Here is a 20,624-nt window from a genome sequence, read left to right on the forward strand (position 1 = left end):
ATTTCTTGTTCTACCGTTGGCCCGAAATCGCTTGAAATCTCCAATTGCAAATTCCACAAAAAGAGGTTTTCAAATGTGCTCTGTCTAAACGAAGGTTCAACCCTGTGAGTTGAACACACGCAACCCAAAGAAGTTACTGAGAAATCTTCTGTCTAGCATCAGATGAAGAAATCCCTCTTCTAACGAAATCCTAAAGGAGGTCCAAATATCCACTTGCAGACTTTACAAACAGAGTGTTCCCAAACTGCTCTATGAAAAGAAAGGTTAAACTCTTTGAGTGGAACTCACACATCACAAAGTGGTTTCTGAGAATGATTCTCTCTAGTTTTTATACGAGGATATTTCCTTTTCTACGGTTGGCCCAAAATCGCTTGAAATCTCCACTTCCAAATTCCACAAAAAGAGGTTTTCAAATGTGCTCTGTCTAAAGGAAGGTTCAACTCTGTGAGTTGAACACACGCAACCCAAAGAACTTACTGAGAATTCTTTTGTCTAGCATTAGATGAAGAAATCCCGCTTCCAACGAAATCCTCAAGGGGGTCCAAATATCCACTTGCAGACTTTACAAACAGAGTGTTTCCAAACTGCTCTATGCAAAGAAAGGTTAAACTCTGTGAGTGTAACGCACACATCACAAAGTGGTTTCTGAGAATGATTCCCTCTAGTTTTTATATGAAGATATTTCTTGTTCTACCGTTGGCCCGAAATCGCTTGAAATCTCCACTTGCAAATTCCACAAAAAGAGGTTTTCAAATGTGCTCCGTCTAAACGAAGGTTCAACTCTGTGAGTTGAACACACGCAACCCAAAGAAGTTACTGAGAATTCTTCTGTCTAGCATCAGATGAAGAAATCCCGCTTCCAACGAAATCCTAAAGGAGGTCCAAATATCCACTTGCAGACTTTACAAACAGAGTGTTCCCAAACTGCTCTATGAAAAGAAAGGTTAAACTCTTTGAGTGGAACTCACACATCACAAAGTGGTTTCTGAGAATGATTCTCTCTAGTTTTTATACGAGGATATTTCCTTTTCTACGGTTGGCCCCAAATCGCTTGAAATCTCCACTTGCAAATTCCACAAAAAGAGGTTTTCAAATGTGCTCTGTCTAAAGGAAGGTTCAACTCTCTTAGTTGAACACATGCAAATCGTAGAAGTTACTGAGAATTCTTCTGTGTAGCATTAGATGAAGAAATCACGCTTCCAACGAAATCCTCAAAGAGGTCCCAATATCCACTTGCAGACTTTACAAACAGAGTGTTTCCAAACTGCTCTATGAAAAGAAAGGTTAAACTCTGTGAGTGGAACGCACACATCACAACGTGGTTTCTGAGAATGATTCCCTCTAGATTTTATGTGAAGTTATTTTATTTTCTACCGCAGGCCCGAAATCGCTTCAAATGTCCACTTGCAGATTCCACTAAAAGAGGTTTTCATATGTGCTCTGTCTAAAGGAAGGTTCAACTCTGTTAGATGAACACATACAAATCAAAGAAGTTACTGAGAATTCTTCTGTGTAGCCTTAGATGAAGAAATCCCTCTTCCAACGAAATCCTCAAAGAAGCACAAATATCCACTTGCAGACTTTACAAACAGAGTGTTTCCAAACTGCTCTATGAAAAGAGAGGTTAAACTCTGTGAGTGGAACGCACACATCACAAAGTGGTTTCTGAGAATGATTCCCTCTAGTTTTTATACGAGGGTATTTCCTTTTCTACGGTTGGACCCAAATCGCTTGAAATCTCCACTTGCAGATTCCACAAAAAGAGGTTTTCAAATGTGCTGTGTCTAAAGGAAGGTTCAACTCTCTTAGTTGAACACATGCAAATCGTAGAAGTTACTGAGAATTCTTCTGTGTAGCATTAGATGAAGAAATCCCGCTTCCAACGAAATCCTCAAGGAGGTCCAAATATCCACTTGCAGACTTTACAAACAGAGTGTTTCCAAACTGCTCTATGCAAAGAAAGGTTAAACTCTGTGAGTGGAACGCACACATCACAAAGTGGTTTCTGAGAATGTTTCCCTCTAGTTTTTATATGAAGATATTTCTTGTTCTACCGTTGGCCCGAAATCGCTTGAAATCTCCACTTGCAAATTCCACAAAAAGAGGTTTTCAAATGTGCTCTGTCTAAAGAAAGGTTCAACTCTGTGAGTTGAACACACGCAACCCAAAGAAGTTACTGAGAATTCTTCTGTCTAGCATCAGATGAAGAAGTCCCACTTCCAACGAAATCCTCAAGGAGGTCCAAATATCCACTTGCAGACTTTACAAACAGAGTGTTTCCAAACTGCTCTATGAAAAGAAAGGTTAAACTCTTTGAGTGGAGCTCACACATCACAAAGTGGTTTCTGAGAATGATTCTCTCTAGTTTTTATACGAGGATATTTCCTTTTCTACGGTTGGCCCCAAATCGCTTGAAATCTCCACTTGCAGATTCCACAAATAGAGGTTTTCAAATGTGCTCTGTCTAAAGGAAGGTTCAACTCTCTTAGTTGAACACATGCAAATCGTAGAAGTTACTGAGAATTCTTCTGTCTAGCATTAGATGAAGAAATCCCGCTTCCAACGAAATCCTCAAGGAGGTACAAATATCCACTTGCAGACTTTACAAACAGAGAGTTTCCAAACTGCTCTATGAAAAGAAAGGTTAAACTCTTTGAGTGGAACTCACACATCACAAAGTGGTTTCTGAGAATGATTCTCTCTAGTTTTTATACGTGGATATTTCCTTTTCTACGGTTGGCTGCAAAGCGCTTGAAATCTCCTCTTGCAAATTCCACAAAAAGAGGTTTTCAAATGTGCTCTGTCTAAACGAAAGTTCAACTCTATTAGTTGAACACATGCAAATCGTAGAAGTTACTGAGAATTCTTCTGTGTAGCATTAGATGAAGAAATCCCGCTTCAAACGAAATCCTCAAGGTGGTCCAAATATCCACTTGCAGACTTCACAAACAGAGTGTTTCCAAACTGCTCTATGCAAAGAAAGGTTAAACTCTGTGAGTGTAACGCACACATCACAAAGTGGTTTCTGAGAATGATTCCCTCTAGTTTTTATATGAAGATATTTCTTGTTCTACCGTTGGCCCGAAATCGCTTGAAATCTCCACTTGTAAATTCCACAAAAAGAGGTTTTCAAATATGCTCTGTCTAAACGAACGTTCAACTCTGTGAGTTGAACACACGCAACCCAAAGAAGTTACTGAGAATTCTTTTGTCTAGCATTAGATGAAGAAATCCTGCTTCCAACGAAATCCTCAAGGAGGATCAAATATCCACTTGCAGACTTTACAAACGGAGTGCTTCCAAACTGCTCTATGCAAAGAAAGGTTAAACTCTGTGAGTGTAACGCACACATCACAAAGTGGTTTCTGAGAATGATTCCCTCTAATTTTTATATGAAGATATTTCTTGTTCTACCGTTGGCCCGAAATCGCTTGAAATCTCCACTTGCAAATTCCACAAAAAGAGGTTTTCAAATGTGCTCTGTCTAAACGAAGGTTCAACTCTGTGAGTTGAACACACGCAACCCAAAGAAGTTACTGAGAATTCTTCTGTGTAGCATCAGATGAAGAAATCCCGCTTCCAACGAAATCCTCAAGGAGGTCCAAATATCCACTTGCAGACTTCACAAACAGAGTGTTCCCAAACTGCTCTATGAAAAGAAAGGTTAAACTCTTTGAGTGGAACTCACACATCACAAAGTGGTTTCTGAGAATGATTCTCTCTAGTTTTTATACGAGGATATTTCCTTTTCCACGGTTGGCCCCAAATCGCTTGAAATCTCCACTTGCAAATTCCACAAAAAGAGGTTTTCAAATGTGCTCTGTCTAAAGGAAGGTTCAACTCTCTTAGTTGAACACATGCAAATCGTAGAAGTTACTGAGAATTCTTCTGTGTAGCATTAGATGAAGAAATCACGCTTCCAACGAAATCCTCAAAGAGGTCCCAATATCCACTTGCAGACTTTACAATCAGAGTGTTTCCAAACTGCTCTATGAAAAGAAAGGTTAAACTCTGTGAGTGGAACGCACACATCACAGCGTGGTTTCTGAGAATGATTCCCTCTAGATTCTATGTTAAGTTATTTCCTTTTCTACCGCTGGCCCAAAATCGCTTGAAATGTCCACTTGCAGATTCCACTAAAAGAGGTTTTCATATATGCTCTGTCTAAAGGAAGGTTCAACTCTGTTAGATGAACACATACAAATCAAAGAAGTTACTGAGAATTCTTCTGTGTAGCATTAGATGAAGAAATCCCGCTTCCAACGAAATCCTCAAAGGAGCACAAATATCCACTTGCAGATTTTACAAACAGAGTGTTTCCAAACTGCTCTATGAAAAGAAAGGTTAAACTCTTTGAGTGGAACTCACACATCACAAAGTGGTTTCTGAGAATGATTCTCTCTAGTTTTTATACGAGGATATTTCCTTTTCTACGGTTGGCTGCAAAGCGCTTGAAATCTCCACTTGCAAATTCCACAAAATGAGGTTTTCAAATGTGCTCTGTCTAAACGAAGTTTCAACTCTGTGAGTAGAACACACGCAACCCAAAGAAGTTACTGAGAATTCTTCGGTCTAGCATCAGATGAAGAAATCCCGCTTCCAACGAAATCCTCAAGGAGGTCCAAATATCCACTTGCAGACTTTACAAACAGAGTGTTTCCAAACTGCTCTATGCAAAGAAAGGTTAAACTCTGTGAGTGGAACGCACACATCACAAAGTGGTTTCTGAGAATGATTCCCTCTAGTTTTTATATGAAGATATTTCTTGTTCTACCGTTGGCCCGAAATCGCTTGAAATCTCCACTTGCAAATTCCACAAAAAGAGGTTTTCAAATGTGCTCTGTCTAAAGAAAGGTTCAACTCTGTGAGTTGAACACACGCAACCCAAAGAAGTTACTGAGAATTCTTCTGTCTAGCATCAGATGAAGAAGTCCCACTTCCAACGAAATCCTCAAGGAGGTCCAAATATCCACTTGCAGACTTTACAAACAGAGTGTTTCCAAACTGCTCTATGAAAAGAAAGGTTAAACTCTTTGAGTGGAGCTCACACATCACAAAGTGGTTTCTGAGAATGATTCTCTCTAGTTTTTATACGAGGATATTTCCTTTTCTACGGTTGGCCCCAAATCGCTTGAAATCTCCACTTGCAGATTCCACAAAAAGAGGTTTTCAAATGTGCTCTGTCTAAAGGAAGGTTCAACTCTCTTAGTTGAACACATGCAAATCGTAGAAGTTACTGAGAATTCTTCTGTCTAGCATTAGATGAAGAAATCCCGCTTCCAACGAAATCCTCAAGGAGGTCCAAATATCCACTTGCAGACTTTACAAACAGAGAGTTTCCAAACTGCTCTATGAAAAGAAAGGTTAAACTCTTTGAGTGGAACTCACACATCACAAAGTGGTTTCTGAGAATGATTCTCTCTAGTTTTTATACGAGGATATTTCCTTTTCTACGGTTGGCCCCAAATCACTTGAAATCTCCCCTTGCAGATTCCACAAAAAGAGGTTTTCAAATGTGCTCTGTCTAAAGGAAGGTTCAACTCCCTTAGTTGAACACATGCAAATCGTAGAAGTTACTGAGAATTCTTCTGTCTAGCATTAGATGAAGAAATCCCGCTTCCAACGAAATCCTCAAGGAGGTCCAGACATCCACTTGCAGACTTTACAAACAGAGTGTTTCCAAACTGCTGTATGAAAAGAAAGGTTAAACTCTTTGAGTGTAACGCACACATCACAAAGTGGTTTCTGAGAATGATTCCCTCTAGTTTTTATATGAAGATATTTCTTGTTCTACCGTTGGCCCGAAATCGCTTGAAATCTCCACTTGCAAATTCCACAAAAAGAGGTTTTCAAATGTGCTCTGTCTAAACGAAGGTTCAACTCTGCGAGTTGAACACATGCAACCCAAAGAAGTTACTGAGAATTCTTTTGTCTAGCATTAGATGAAGAAATCCCGCTTCCAACGAAATCCTCAAGGAGGATCAAATATCCACTTGCAGACTTTACAAACACAGTGCTTCCAAACTGCTCTATGCAAAGAAAGGTTAAACTCTGTGAGTGTAACGCACACATCACAAAGTGGTTTCTGAGAATGATTCCCTCTAATTTTTATATGAAGATATTTCTTGTTCTACGGATGGCCCGAAATCGCTTGAAATCTCCACTTGCAAATTCCACAAAAAGAGGTTTTCAAATGTGCTCTGTCTAAACGAAGGTTCAACTCTGTGAGTTGAACACACGCAACCCAAAGAAGTTACTGAGAATTCTTCTGTGTAGCATCAGATGAAGAAATCCCGCTTCCAACGAAATCCTCAAGGAGGTCCAAATATCCACTTGCAGACTTCACAAACAGAGTGTTCCCAAACTGCTCTATGAAAAGAAAGGTTAAACTCTTTGAGTGGAACTCACACATCACAAAGTGGTTTCTGAGAATGATTCTCTCTAGTTTTTATACGAGGATATTTCCTTTTCCACGGTTGGCCCCAAATCGCTTGAAATCTCCCCTTGCAAATTCCACAAAAAGAGGTTTTCAAATGTGCTCTGTCTAAAGGAAGGTTCAACTCTCTTAGTTGAACACATGCAAATCGTAGAAGTTACTGAGAATTCTTCTGTGTAGCATTAGATGAAGAAATCATGCTTCCAACGAAATCCTCAAAGAGGTCCCAATATCCACTTGCAGACTTTACAATCAGAGTGTTTCCAAACTGCTCTATGAAAAGAAAGGTTAAACTCTGTGAGTGGAACGCACACATCACAGCGTGGTTTCTGAGAATGATTCCCTCTAGATTCTATGTTAAGTTATTTCCTTTTCTACCGCTGGCCCAAAATCGCTTGAAATGTCCACTTGCAGATTCCACTAAAAGAGGTTTTCATATATGCTCTGTCTAAAGGAAGTTTCAACTCTGTTAGATGAACACATACAAATCAAAGAAGTTACTGAGAATTCTTCTGTGTAGCATTAGATGAAGAAATCCCTCTTCCAATGAAATCCTCAAAGAAGCACAAATATCCACTTGCAGACTTTACAAACAGAGTGTTTCCAAACTGCTCTATGAAAAGAGAGGTTAAACTCTTTGAGTGGAACTCACACATCACAAAGTGGTTTCTGAGAATGATTCTCTCTAGTTTTTATACGAGGATATTTCCTTTTCTACGGTTGGCTGCAAAGCGCTTGAAATCTCCACTTGCAAATTCCACAAAATGAGGTTTTCAAATGTGCTCTGTCTAAACGAAGTTTCAACTCTGTGAGTAGAACACACGCAACCCAAAGAAGTTACTGAGAATTCTTCGGTCTAGCATCAGATGAAGAAATCCCGCTTCCAACGAAATCCTCAAGGAGGTCCAAATATCCACTTGCAGACTTTACAAACAGAGTGTTTCCAAACTGCTCTATGAAAAGAAAGGTTAAACTCTTTGAGTGGAACTCACACATCACAAAGTGGTTTCTGAGAATGATTCTCTCTAGTTTTTATACGAGGATATTTCCTTTTCTACGGTTGGCTGCAAAGCGCTTGAAATCTCCTCTTGCAAATTCCACAAAAAGAGGTTTTCAAATGTGCTCTGTCTAAACGAAGGTTCAACTCTGTTAGTTGAACACATGCAAATCGTAGAAGTTACTGAGAATTCTTCTGTGTAGCATTAGATGAGGAAATCCCGCTTCAAACGATATCCTCAAGGAGGTCCAAATATCCACTTGCAGACTTTACAAACAGAGTGTTTCCAAACTGCTCTATGCAAAGAAAGGTTAAACTCTGTGAGTGTAACGCACACATCACAAAGTGGTTTCTGAGAATGATTCCCTCTAGTTTTTATATGAAGATATTTCTTGTTCTACGGTTGGCCCCAAATCGCTTGAAATCTCCACTTGCAGATTCCACAAAAAGAGGTTTTCAAATGTGCTCTGTCTAAAGGAAGGTTCATCTCTCTTAGTTGAACACATGCAAATCGTAGAAGTTACTGAGAATTCTTCTGTCTAGCATTAGATGAAGAAATCCCGCTTCCAACGAAATCCTCAAGGAGGTCCAAATATCCACTTGCAGACTTTACAAACAGAGTGTTTCCAAACTGCTCTATGAAAAGAAAAGTTAAACTCTTTGAGTGGAACTCACACATCACAAAGTGGTTTCTGAGAATGATTCTCTCTAGTTTTTATACGAGGATATTTCCTTTTCTACGGTTGGCTGCAAAGCGCTTGAAATCTCCTCTTGCAAATTCCACAAAAAGAGGTTTTCAAATGTGCTCTGGCTAAACGAAGGTTCAACTCTATTAGTTGAACACATGCAAATCGTAGAAGTTACTGAGAATTCTTCTGTTTAGCATTAGATGAAGAAATCCCGCTTCAAACGAAATCCTCAAGGTGGTCCAAATATCCACTTGCAGACTTCACAAACAGAGTGTTTCCAAACTGCTCTATGCAAAGAAAGGTTAAACTCTGTGGGTGTAACGCACACATCACAAAGTGGTTTCTGAGAATGATTCCCTCTAGTTTTTATATGAAGATATTTCTTGTTCTACCGTTGGCCCGAAATCGCTTGAAATCTCCACTTGCAAATTCCACAAAAAGAGGTTTTCAAATGTGCCCTGTCTAAACGAACGTTCAACTCTGTGAGTTGAACACACGCAACCCAAAGAAGTTACTGAGAATTCTTTTGTCTAGCATTAGATGAAGAAATCCCGCTTCCAACGAAATCCTCAAGGAGTATCAAATATCCACTTGCAGACTTTACAAACAGAGTGCTTCCAAACTGCTCTATGCAAAGAAAGGTTAAACTCTGTGAGTGTAACGCACACATCACAAAGTTGTTTCTGAGAATGATTCCCTCTAATTTTTATATGAAGATATTTCTTGTTCTACCGTTGGCCCGAAATCGCTTGAAATCTCCACTTGCAAATTCCACAAAAAGAGGTTTTCAAATGTGCTCTGTCTAAAGGAAGGTTCATCTCTCTTAGTTGAACACATGCAAATCGTAGAAGTTACTGAGAATTCTTCTGTCTAGCATTAGATGAAGAAATCCCGCTTCCAACGAAATCCTCAAGGAAGTCCAAATATCCACTTGCAGACTTTACAAACAGAGTGTTTCCAAACTGCTCTATGAAAAGAAAAGTTAAACTCTTTGAGTGGAACTCACACATCACAAAGTGGTTTCTGAGAATGATTCTCTCTAGTTTTTATACGAGGATATTTCCTTTTCTACGGTTGGCTGCAAAGCGCTTGAAATCTCCTCTTGCAAATTCCACAAAAAGAGGTTTTCAAATGTGCTCTGGCTAAACGAAGGTTCAACTCTATTAGTTGAACACATGCAAATCGTAGAAGTTACTGAGAATTCTTCTGTTTATCATTAGATGAAGAAATCCCGCTTCAAACGAAATCCTCAAGGTGGTCCAAATATCCACTTGCAGACTTCACAAACAGAGTGTTTCCAAACTGCTCTATGCAAAGAAAGGTTAAACTCTGTGGGTGTAACGCACACATCACAAAGTGGTTTCTGAGAATGATTCCCTCTAGTTTTTATATGAAGATATTTCTTGTTCTACCGTTGGCCCGAAATCGCTTGAAATCTCCACTTGCAAATTCCACAAAAAGAGGTTTTCAAATGTGCCCTGTCTAAACGAACGTTCAACTCTGTGAGTTGAACACAAGCAACCCAAAGAAGTTACTGAGAATTCTTTTGTCTAGCATAAGATGAAGAAATCCCGCTTCCAACGAAATCCTCAAGGAGTATCAAATATCCACTTGCAGACTTTACAAACAGAGTGCTTCCAAACTGCTCTATGCAAAGAAAGGTTAAACTCTGTGAGTGTAACGCACACATCACAAAGTTGTTTCTGAGAATGATTCCCTCTAATTTATATATGAAGATATTTCTTGTTCTACCGTTGGCCCGAAATCGCTTGAAATCTCCACTTGCAAATTCCACAAAAAGAGGTTTTCAAATGTGCTCTGTCTAAACGAAGGTTCAAGTCTGTGAGTTGAACACACGCAACCCAAAGAAGTTACTGAGAATTCTTCTGTGTAGCATCAGATGAACAAATCCCGCTTCCAACGAAATCCTCAAGGAGGTCCAAATATCCACTTGCAGACTTTACAAACAGAGTGTTTCCAAACTGCTCTATGAAAAGAAAAGTTAAACTCTTTGAGTGGAACTCACACATCACAAAGTGGTTTCTGAGAATGATTCTCTCTAGTTTTTATACGAGGATATTTCCTTTTCTACGGTTGGCTGCAAAGCGCTTGAAATCTCCTCTTGCAAATTCCACAAAAAGAGGTTTTCAAATGTGCTCTGGCTAAACGAAGGTTCAACTCTATTAGTTGAACACATGCAAATCGTAGAAGTTACTGAGAATTCTTCTGTTTAGCATTAGATGAAGAAATCCCGCTTCAAACGAAATCCTCAAGGTGGTCCAAATATCCACTTGCAGACTTTACAAACAGAGTGTTTCCAAACTGCTCTATGAAAAGAGAGGTTAAACTCTGTGAGTGGAACGCACACATCACAAAGTGGTTTCTGAGAATGATTCCCTCTAGTTTTTATACGAGGGTATTTCCTTTTCTACGGTTCGCCCCAAATCGCTTGAAATCTCCACTTGCAGATTCCACAAAAAGAGGTTTTCAAATGTGCTCTGTATAAAGGAAGGTTCAACTCTCTTAGTTGAACACATGCAAATCGTAGAAGTTACTGAGAATTCTTCTGTCTAGCATTAGATGAAGAAATCCCGCTTCCAACGAAATCCTCAAGGAGGTCCAAATATCCACTTGTAGACTTTACAAACAGAGTGTTTCCAAACTGCTCTATGAAAAGAAAGGTTAAACTCTTTGAGTGGAACTCACACATCACAAAGTGGTTTCTGAGAATGATTCTCTCTAGGTTTTATACGAGGATATTTCCTTTTCTACGGTTGGCTGCAAAGCGCTTGAAATCTCCTCTTGCAAATTCCACAAAAAGAGGTTTTCAAATGTGCTCTGTCTAAACGAAGGTTCAACTCTCTTAGTTGAACACATGCAAATCGTAGAAGTTACTGAGAATTCTTCTGTCTAGAATTAGATGAAGAAATCCCGCTTCCAACGAAATCCTCAAGGAGGTCCAAATATCCACTTGCAGACTTTACAAACAGAGTGTTTCCAAACTGCTCTATGAAAAGAAAGGTTAAACTCTTTGAGTGGAACTCACACATCACAAAGTGGTTTCTGAGAATGATTCTCTCTAGGTTTTATACGAGGATATTTCCTTTTCTACGGTTGGCTGCAAAGCACTTGAAATCTCCTCTTGCAAACTCCACAAAAAGAGGTTTTCAAATGTGCTCTGTCTAAACGAAGGTTCAACTCTATTAGTTGAACACATGCAAATCGTAGAAGTTACTGAGAATTCTTCTGTGTAGCATTAGATGAAGAAATCCTGCTTCAAACGAAATCCTCAAGGTGGTCCAAATATCCACTTGCAGACTTCACAAACAGAGTGTTTCCAAACTGCTCTATGCAAAGAAAGGTTAAACTCTGTGAGTGTAACGCACACATCACAAAGTGGTTTCTGAGAATGATTCCCTCTAGTTTTTATATGAAGATATTTCTTGTTCTACCGTTGGCCCGAAATCGCTTGAAATCTCCACTTGCAAATTCCACAAAAAGAGGTTTTCAAATGTGCTCTGTCTAAACGAAGGTTCAACTCTGTTAGTTGAACACATGCAAATCGTAGAAGTTACTGAAAATTCTTCTGTGTAGCATTAGATGAAGAAATCCCGCTTCCAACGAAATCCTCAAGGAGGTCCAAATATCCACTTGCAGACTTTACAAACAGAGTGTTTCCAAACTGCTCTATGAAAAGAAAGGTTAAACTCTTTGAGTGGAGCTCACACATCACAAAGTGGTTTCTGAGAATGATTCTCTCTAGTTTTTATACGAGGATATTTCCTTTTCTACGGTTGGCCCCAAATCGCTTGAAATCTCCACTTGCAGATTCCACAAAAAGAGGTTTTCAAATGTGCTCTGTCTAAAGGAAGGTTCAACTCTCTTAGTTGAACACATGCAAATCGTAGAAGTTACTGAGAATTCTTCTGTCTAGCATTAGATGAAGAAATCCCGCTTCCAACGAAATCCTAAAGGAGGTCCAAATATCCACTTGCAGACTTTACAAACAGAGTGCTTCCAAACTGCTCTATGAAAAGAAAGGTTAAACTCTTTGAGTGGAACTCACACATCACAAAGTGGTTTCTGAGAATGATTCTCTCTAGTTTTTATACGAGGATATTTCCTTTTCTACGGTTGGCTGCAAAGCGCTTGAAATCTCCACTTGCAAATTCCACAAAAAGAGGTTTTCAAATGTGCTCTCTCTAAACGAAGGTTCAACTCTGTTAGTTGAACACATGCAAATCGTAGAAGTTACTGAGAATTCTTCTGTGTAGCATTAGATGAAGAAATCCTGCTTCCAACGAAATCCTCAAGGAGGTCCAAATATCCACTTGCAGACTTTACAAACAGAGTGTTCCCAAACTACTCTATGAAAAGAAAGGTTAAACTCTTTGAGTGGAACTCACACATCACAAAGTGGTTTCTGAGAATGATTCTCTCTAGTTTTTATACGAGGATATTTCCTTTTCTACGGTTGGCCCCAAATCGCTTGAAATCTCCACTTGCAAATTCCACAAAAAGAGGTTTTCAAATGTGCTCTGTCTAAAGGAAGGTTCAACTCTCTTAGTTGAACACATGCAAATCGTAGAAGTTACTGAGAATTCTTCTGTGTAGCATTAGATGAAGAAATCATGCTTCCAACGAAATCCTCAAAGAGGTCCCAATATCCACTTGCAGCCTTTACAAACAGAGTGTTTCCAAACTGCTCTATGAAAAGAAAGGTTAAACTCTGTGAGTGGAACGCACACATCACAACGTGGTTTCTGAGAATGATTCCCTCTAGATTTTATGTGAAGTTATTTCCTTTTCTACCGCTGGCCCGACATCGCTTCAAATGTGCACTTGCAGATTCCACTAAAAGAGGTTTTCATATATGCTCTGTCTAAAGGAAGGTTCAACTCTGTTAGATGAACACATACAAATCAAAGAAGTTACTGAGAATTCTTCTGTGTAGCATTAGATGAAGAAATCCCTCTTCCAACGAAATGCTCAAAGAAGCACAAATATCCACTTGCAGACTTTACAAACAGAGTGCTTCCAAACTGCTCTATGAAAAGAAAGGTTAAACTCTTTGAGTGGAACTCACACATCACAAAGTGGTTTCTGAGAATGATTCTCTCTAGTTTTTATACGAGGATATTTCCTTTTCTACGGTTGGCTGCAAAGCGCTTGAAATCTCCACTTGCAAATTCCACAAAAAGAGGTTTTCAAATGTGCTCTGTCTAAACGAAGTTTCAACTCTGTTAGTTGAACACATGCAAATCGTAGAAGTTACTGAGAATTCTTCTGTGTAGCATTAGATGAAGAAATCCTGCTTCCAACGAAATCCTCAAGGAGGTCCAAATATCCACTTGCAGACTTTACAAACAGAGTGTTCCCAAACTGCTCTATGAAAAGAAAGGTTAAACTCTTTGAGTGGAACTCACACATCACAAAGTGGTTTCTGAGAATCATTCTCTCTAGTTTTTATACGAGGATATTTCCTTTTCTACGGTTGGCCCCAAATCGCTTGAAATCTCCACTTGCAAATTCCACACAAAGAGGTTTTCAAATGTGCTCTGTCTAAAGGAAGGTTCAACTCTCTTAGTTGAACACATGCAAATCGTAGAACTTACTGAGAATTCTTCCGTGTAGCATTAGATGCAGAAATCATGCTTCCAACGAAATCCTCAAAGAGGTCCCAATATCCACTTGCAGACTTTACAAACAGAGTGTTTCCAAACTGCTCTATGAAAAGAAAGGTTAAACTCTGTGAGTGGAACGCACACATCACAACGTGGTTTCTGAGAATGATTCCCTCTAGATTTTATGTGAAGTTATTTCCTTTTCTACCGTTGGCCCGAAATCGCTTGAAATCTCCACTTGCAAATTCCACAAAAAGAGGTTTTCAAATGTGCTCTGTCTAAACGAAGGTTCAACTCTGTTAGTTGAACACATGCAAATCGTAGAAGTTACTGAAAATTCTTCTGTGTAGCATTAGATGAAGAAATCACGCTTCCAACGAAATCCTCAAGGAGGTCCAAATATCCACTTGCAGACTTTACAAACAGAGTGTTTCCAAACTGCTCTATGAAAAGAAAGGTTAAACCCTTTGAGTGGAGCTCACACATCACAAAGTGGTTTCTGAGAATGATTCTCTCTAGTTTTTATACGAGGATATTTCCTTTTCTACGGTTGGCCCCAAATCGCTTGAAATCTCCACTTGCAGATTCCACAAAAAGAGGTTTTCAAATGTGCTCTGTCTAAAGGAAGGTTCAACTCTTTTAGTTGAACACATGCAAATCGTAGAAGTTACTGAGAATTGTTCTGTGTAGCATTAGATGAAGAAATCCTGCTTCCAACGAAGTCCTCAAGGAGGTCCAAATATCCACTTGCAGACTTTACAAACAGAGTGTTTCAAAACTGCTCTATGAAAAGAAAGGTTAAACTCTGTGAGTGGAACGCACACATCACAACGTGGTTTCTGAGAATGATTCCCTCTAGATTTTATGTGAAGTTATTTCCTTTTCTACCGCTGGCCCGAAATCGCTTCAAATGTCCACTTGCAGATTCCACTAAAAGAGGTTTTCATATGTGCTCTGTCTAAAGGAAGGTTCAACTCTGTTAGATGAACACATACAAATCAAAGAAGTTACTGAGAATTCTTCTGTGTAGCATTAGATGAAGAAATCCCTCTTCCAACGAAATCCTCAAAGAAGCACAAATATCCACTTGCAGACTTTACAAACAGAGTGTTTCCAAACTGCTCTATGAAAAGAGAGGTTAAACTCTGTGAGTGGAACGCACACATCACAAAGTGGTTTCTGAGAATGATTCCCTCTAGTTTTTATACGAGGGTATTTCCTTTTCTACGGTGGGCCCCAAATCGCTTGAAATCTCCACTTGCAGATTCCACAAAAAGAGGTTTTCAAATGTGCTCTGTCTAAAGGAAGGTTCAACTCTCTTAGTTGGACACATGCAAATCGTAGAAGCTACTGAGAATTCTTCTGTGTAGCATTAGATGAAGAAATCCCGCTTCCAACGAAATCCTCAAGGAGGTCCAAATATCCACTTGCAGACTTTACAAACAGAGTGTTCCCAAACTGCTCTATGAAAAGAAAGGTTAAACTCTTTGAGTGGAACTCACACATCACAAAGTGGTTTCTGAGAATGATTCTCTCTAGTTTTTATACGAGGATATTTCCTTTTCTACGGTTGGCCCCAAATCGCTTGAAATCTCCACTTGCAAATTCACAAAAAGAGGTTTTCAAATGTGCTCTGTCTAAAGGAAGGTTCAACTCTCTTAGTTGAACACATGCAAATCGTAGAAGTTACTGAGAATTCTTCTGTGTAGCATTAGATGAAGAAATCACGCTTCCAACGAAATCCTCAAAGAGGTCCCAATATCCACTTGCAGACTTTACAAACAGAGTGCTTCCAAACTGCTCTATGAAAAGAAAGGTTAAACTCTGTGAGTGGAACGCACACATCACAACGTGGTTTCTGAGAATGATTCCCTCTAGATTTTATGTGAATTTATTTCCTTTTCTACCGCTGGCCCGAAATCGCTTCAAATGTCCACTTGCAGATTCCACTAAAAGAGGTTTTCATATGTGCTCTGTCTAAAGGAAGGTTCAACTCTGTTAGATGAACACATACAAATCAAAGAAGTTACTGAGAATTCTTCTGTGTAGCATTAGATGAAGAAATCCCTCTTCCAACGAAATCCTCAAAGAAGCACAAATATCCACTTGCAGACTTTACAAACAGAGTGTTTCCAAACTGCTCTATGAAAAGAGAGGTTAAACTCTGTGAGTGGAACGCACACATCACAAAGTGGTTTCTGAGAATGATTCCCTCTAGTTTTTATACGAGGGTATTTCCTTTTCTACGGTTGGCCCCAAATCGCTTGAAATCTCCACTTGCAGATTCCACAAAAAGAGGTTTTCAAATGTGCTCTGTCTAAACGAAGGTTCAACTCTGTGAGTTGAACACACGCAACCCAAAGAAGTTACTGAGAATTCTTCTGTCTAGCATTACATGAAGAAATCCCGCTTCCAAGGAAATCCTCAAGGAGGTCCAAATATCCACTTGCAGACTTTACAAACAGAGTGCTTCCAAACTGCTCTATGAAAAGAAAGGTTAAACTCTTTCAGTGGAACTCACACATCACAAAGTGGTTTCTGAGAATGATTCTCTCTACTTTTTATACGAGGATATTTCCTTTTCTACGGTTGGCTGCAAAGCGCTTGAAATCTCCACTTGCAAATTCCACAAAAAGAGGTTTTCAAATGTGCTCTGTCTAAACGAAGGTTCAACTCTCTTAGTTGAACACATGCAAATCGTAGAAGTTACTGAGAATTCTTCTGTGTAGCATTAGATGAAGAAATCCCGCTTCCAACGAAATCCTCAAAGTGGTCCCAATATCCACTTGCAGACTTTACAAACAGAGTGTTTCCAAACTGCTCTATGAAAAGAAAGGTTAAACTCTGTGAGTGGAACGCACACATCACAACGTGGTTTCTGAGAATGATTCCCTCTAGATTTTATGTGAAGTTATTTCCTTTTCTACCGCTGGCCCGAAATCGCTTCAAATGTCCACTTGCAGATTCCACTAAAAGAGGTTTTCATATGTGCTCTGTCTAAAGGAAGGTTCAACTCTGTTAGATGAACACATACAAATCAAAGAAGTTACTGAGAATTCTTCTGTGTAGCATTAGATGAAGAAATCCCTCTTCCAACGAAATCCTCAAAGAAGCACAAATATCCACTTGCAGACTTTACAAACAGAGTGTTTCCAAACTGCTCTATGAAAAGAGAGGTTAAACTCTGTGAGTGGAATGCACACATCACAAAGTGGTTTCTGAGAATGATTCCCTCTAGTTTCTATACGAGGGTATTTCCTTTTCTACGGTTGGCCCCAAATCGCTTGAAATCTCCACTTGCAGATTCCACAAAAAGAGGTTTTCAAATGTGCTCTGTCTAAAGGAAGGTTCAACTCTCTTAGTTGAACACATGCAAATCGTAGAAGTTACTGAGAATTCTTCTGTCTAGCATTAGATGAAGAAATCCCGCTTCCAACGAAATCCTCAAGGAGGTCCAAATATCCACTTGCAGACTTTACAAACAGTGTGTTTCCAAACTGCTCTATGAAAAGAAAGGTTAAACTCTTTGAGTGGAACTCACACATCACAAAGTGGTTTCTGAGAATGATTCTCTCTAGTTTTTATATGAAGATATTTCTTGTTCTACCGTTGGCCAGAAATCGCTTGAAATCTCCACTTGCAAATTCCACAAAAAGAGGTTTTCAAATGTGCTCTGTCTAAACGAAGGATCAACTCTGTGAGTTGAACACACGCAACCCAAAGAAGCTACTGAGAATTCTTCTGTGTAGCATTAGATGAAGAAATCCCGCTTCCAACGAAATCCTCAAGGAGGTCCAAATATCCACTTGCAGACTTTACAAACAGAGTGTTCCCAAACTGCTCTATGAAAAGAAAGGTTAAACTCTTTGAGTGGAACTCACACATCACAAAGTGGTTTCTGAGAATGATTCTCTCTAGTTTTTATACGAGGATATTTCCTTTTCTACGGTTGGCCCCAAATCGCTTGAAATCTCCACTTGCAAATTCCACAAAAAGAGGTTTTCAAATGTGCTCTGTCTAAAGGAAGGTTCAACTCTCTTAGTTGAACACATGCAAATCGTAGAAGTTACTGAGAATTCTTCTGTGTAGCATTAGATGAAGAAATCACGCTTCCAACGAAATCCTCAAAGAGGTCCCAATATCCACTTGCAGACTTTACAAACAGAGTGCTTCCAAACTGCTCTATGAAAAGAAAGGTTAAACTCTGTGAGTGGAACGCACACATCACAACGTGGTTTCTGAGAATGATTCCCTCTAGATTTTATGTGAAGTTACTTCCTTTTCTACCGCTGGCCCGAAATCGCTTGAAATCTCCACTTGCAAATTCCACAAAAAGAGGTTTTCAAATGTGCTCTGTGTAAAGGAAGGTTCAACTCTATTAGTTGAACACATGCAAATCGTAGAAGTTACTGAGAATTCTTCTGTGTAGCATTAGATGAAGAAATCACGCTTCCAACGAAATCCTCAAAGAGGTCCCAATATCCACTTGCAGACTTTACAAACAGAGTGTTTCCAAACTGCTCTATGAAAGGAAAGGTTAAACTCTGTGAGTGGAACGCACACATCACAACGTGGTTTCTGAGAATGATTCCCTCTAGATTTTATGTGAAGTTATTTCCTTTTCTACCGCTGGCCCGAAATCGCTTCAAATGTCCACTTGCAGATTCCACTAAAAGAGGTTTTCATATGTGCTCTGTCTAAAGGAAGGTTCAACTATGTTAGATGAACACATACAAATCAAAGAAGTTACTGAGAATTCTTCTGTGTAGCATTAGATGAAGAAATCCCTCTTCCAACGAAATCCTCAAAGAAGCACAAATATCCACTTGCAGACTTTACAAACAGAGTGCTTCCAAACTGCTCTATGAAAAGAAAGGTTAAACTCTTTCAGTGGAACTCACACATCACAAAGTGGTTTCTGAGAATGATTCTCTCTACTTTTTATACGAGGATATTTCCTTTTCTACGGTTGGCTGCAAAGCGCTTGAAATCTCCACTTGCAAATTCCACAAAAAGAGGTTTTCAAATGTGCTCTGTCTAAACGAAGGTTCAACTCTCTTAGTTGAACACATGCAAATCGTAGAAGTTACTGAGAATTCTTCTGTGTAGCATTAGATGAAGAAATCCCGCTTCCAACGAAATCCTCAAAGTGGTCCCAATATCCACTTGCAGACTTTACAAACAGAGTGTTTCCAAACTGCTCTATGAAAAGAAAGGTTAAACTCTGTGAGTGGAACGCACACATCACAACGTGGTTTCTGAGAATGATTCCCTCTAGATTTTATGTGAAGTTATTTCCTTTTCTACCGCTGGCCCGAAATCGCTTCAAATGTCCACTTGCAGATTCCACTAAAAGAGGTTTTCATATGTGCTCTGTCTAAAGGAAGGTTCAACTCTGTTAGATGAACACATACAAATCAAAGAAGTTACTGAGAATTCTTCTGTGTAGCATTAGATGAAGAAATCCCTCTTCCAACGAAATCCTCAAAGAAGCACAAATATCCACTTGCAGACTTTACAAACAGAGTGTTTCCAAACTGCTCTATGAAAAGAGAGGTTAAACTCTGTGAGTGGAATGCACACATCACAAAGTGGTTTCTGAGAATGATTCCCTCTAGTTTCCATACGAGGGTATTTCCTTTTCTACGGTTGGCCCCAAATCGCTTGAAATCTCCACTTGCAGATTCCACAAAAAGAGGTTTTCAAATGTGCTCTGTCTAAAGGAAGGTTCAACTCTCTTAGTTGAACACATGCAAATCGTAGAAGTTACTGAGAATTCTTCTGTCTAGCATTAGATGAAGAAATCCCGCTTCCAACGAAATCCTCAAGGAGGTCCAAATATCCACTTGCAGACTTTACAAACAGTGTGTTTCCAAACTGCTCTATGAAAAGAAAGGTTAAACTCTTTGAGTGGAACTCACACATCACAAAGTGGTTTCTGAGAATGATTCTCTCTAGTTTTTATATGAAGATATTTCTTGTTCTACCGTTGGCCAGAAATCGCTTGAAATCTCCACTTGCAAATTCCACAAAAAGAGGTTTTCAAATGTGCTCTGTCTAAACGAAGGATCAACTCTGTGAGTTGAACACACGCAACCCAAAGAAGCTACTGAGAATTCTTCTGTGTAGCATTAGATGAAGAAATCCCGCTTCCAACGAAATCCTCAAGGAGGTCCAAATATCCACTTGCAGACTTTACAAACAGAGTGTTCCCAAACTGCTCTATGAAAAGAAAGGTTAAACTCTTTGAGTGGAACTCACACATCACAAAGTGGTTTCTGAGAATGATTCTCTCTAGTTTTTATACGAGGATATTTCCTTTTCTACGGTTGGCCCCAAATCGCTTGAAATCTCCACTTGCAAATTCCACAAAAAGAGGTTTTCAAATGTGCTCTGTCTAAAGGAAGGTTCAACTCTCTTAGTTGAACACATGCAAATCGTAGAAGTTACTGAGAATTCTTCTGTGTAGCATTAGATGAAGAAATCACGCTTCCAACGAAATCCTCAAAGAGGTCCCAATATCCACTTGCAGACTTTACAAACAGAGTGTTTCCAAACTGCTCTATGAAAGGAAAGGTTAATCTCTGTGAGTGGAACGCACACATCACAACGTGGTTTCTGAGAATGATTCCCTCTAGATTTTATGTGAAGTTATTTCCTTTTCTACCGCTGGCCCGAAATCGCTTCAAATGTCCACTTACAGATTCCACTAAAAGAGGTTTTCATATGTGCTCTGTCTAAAGGAAGGTTCAACTATGTTAGATGAACACATACAAATCAAAGAAGTTACTGAGAATTCTTCTGTGTAGCATTAGATGAAGAAATCCCTCTTCCAACGAAATCCTCAAAGAAGCACAAATATCCACTTGCAGACTTTA

This window comes from Gorilla gorilla, chromosome 2, assembly GCF_029281585.2.
Source record: "Gorilla gorilla gorilla isolate KB3781 chromosome 2, NHGRI_mGorGor1-v2.1_pri, whole genome shotgun sequence".
Taxonomy (NCBI): Eukaryota; Metazoa; Chordata; class Mammalia; order Primates; family Hominidae; genus Gorilla; species Gorilla gorilla.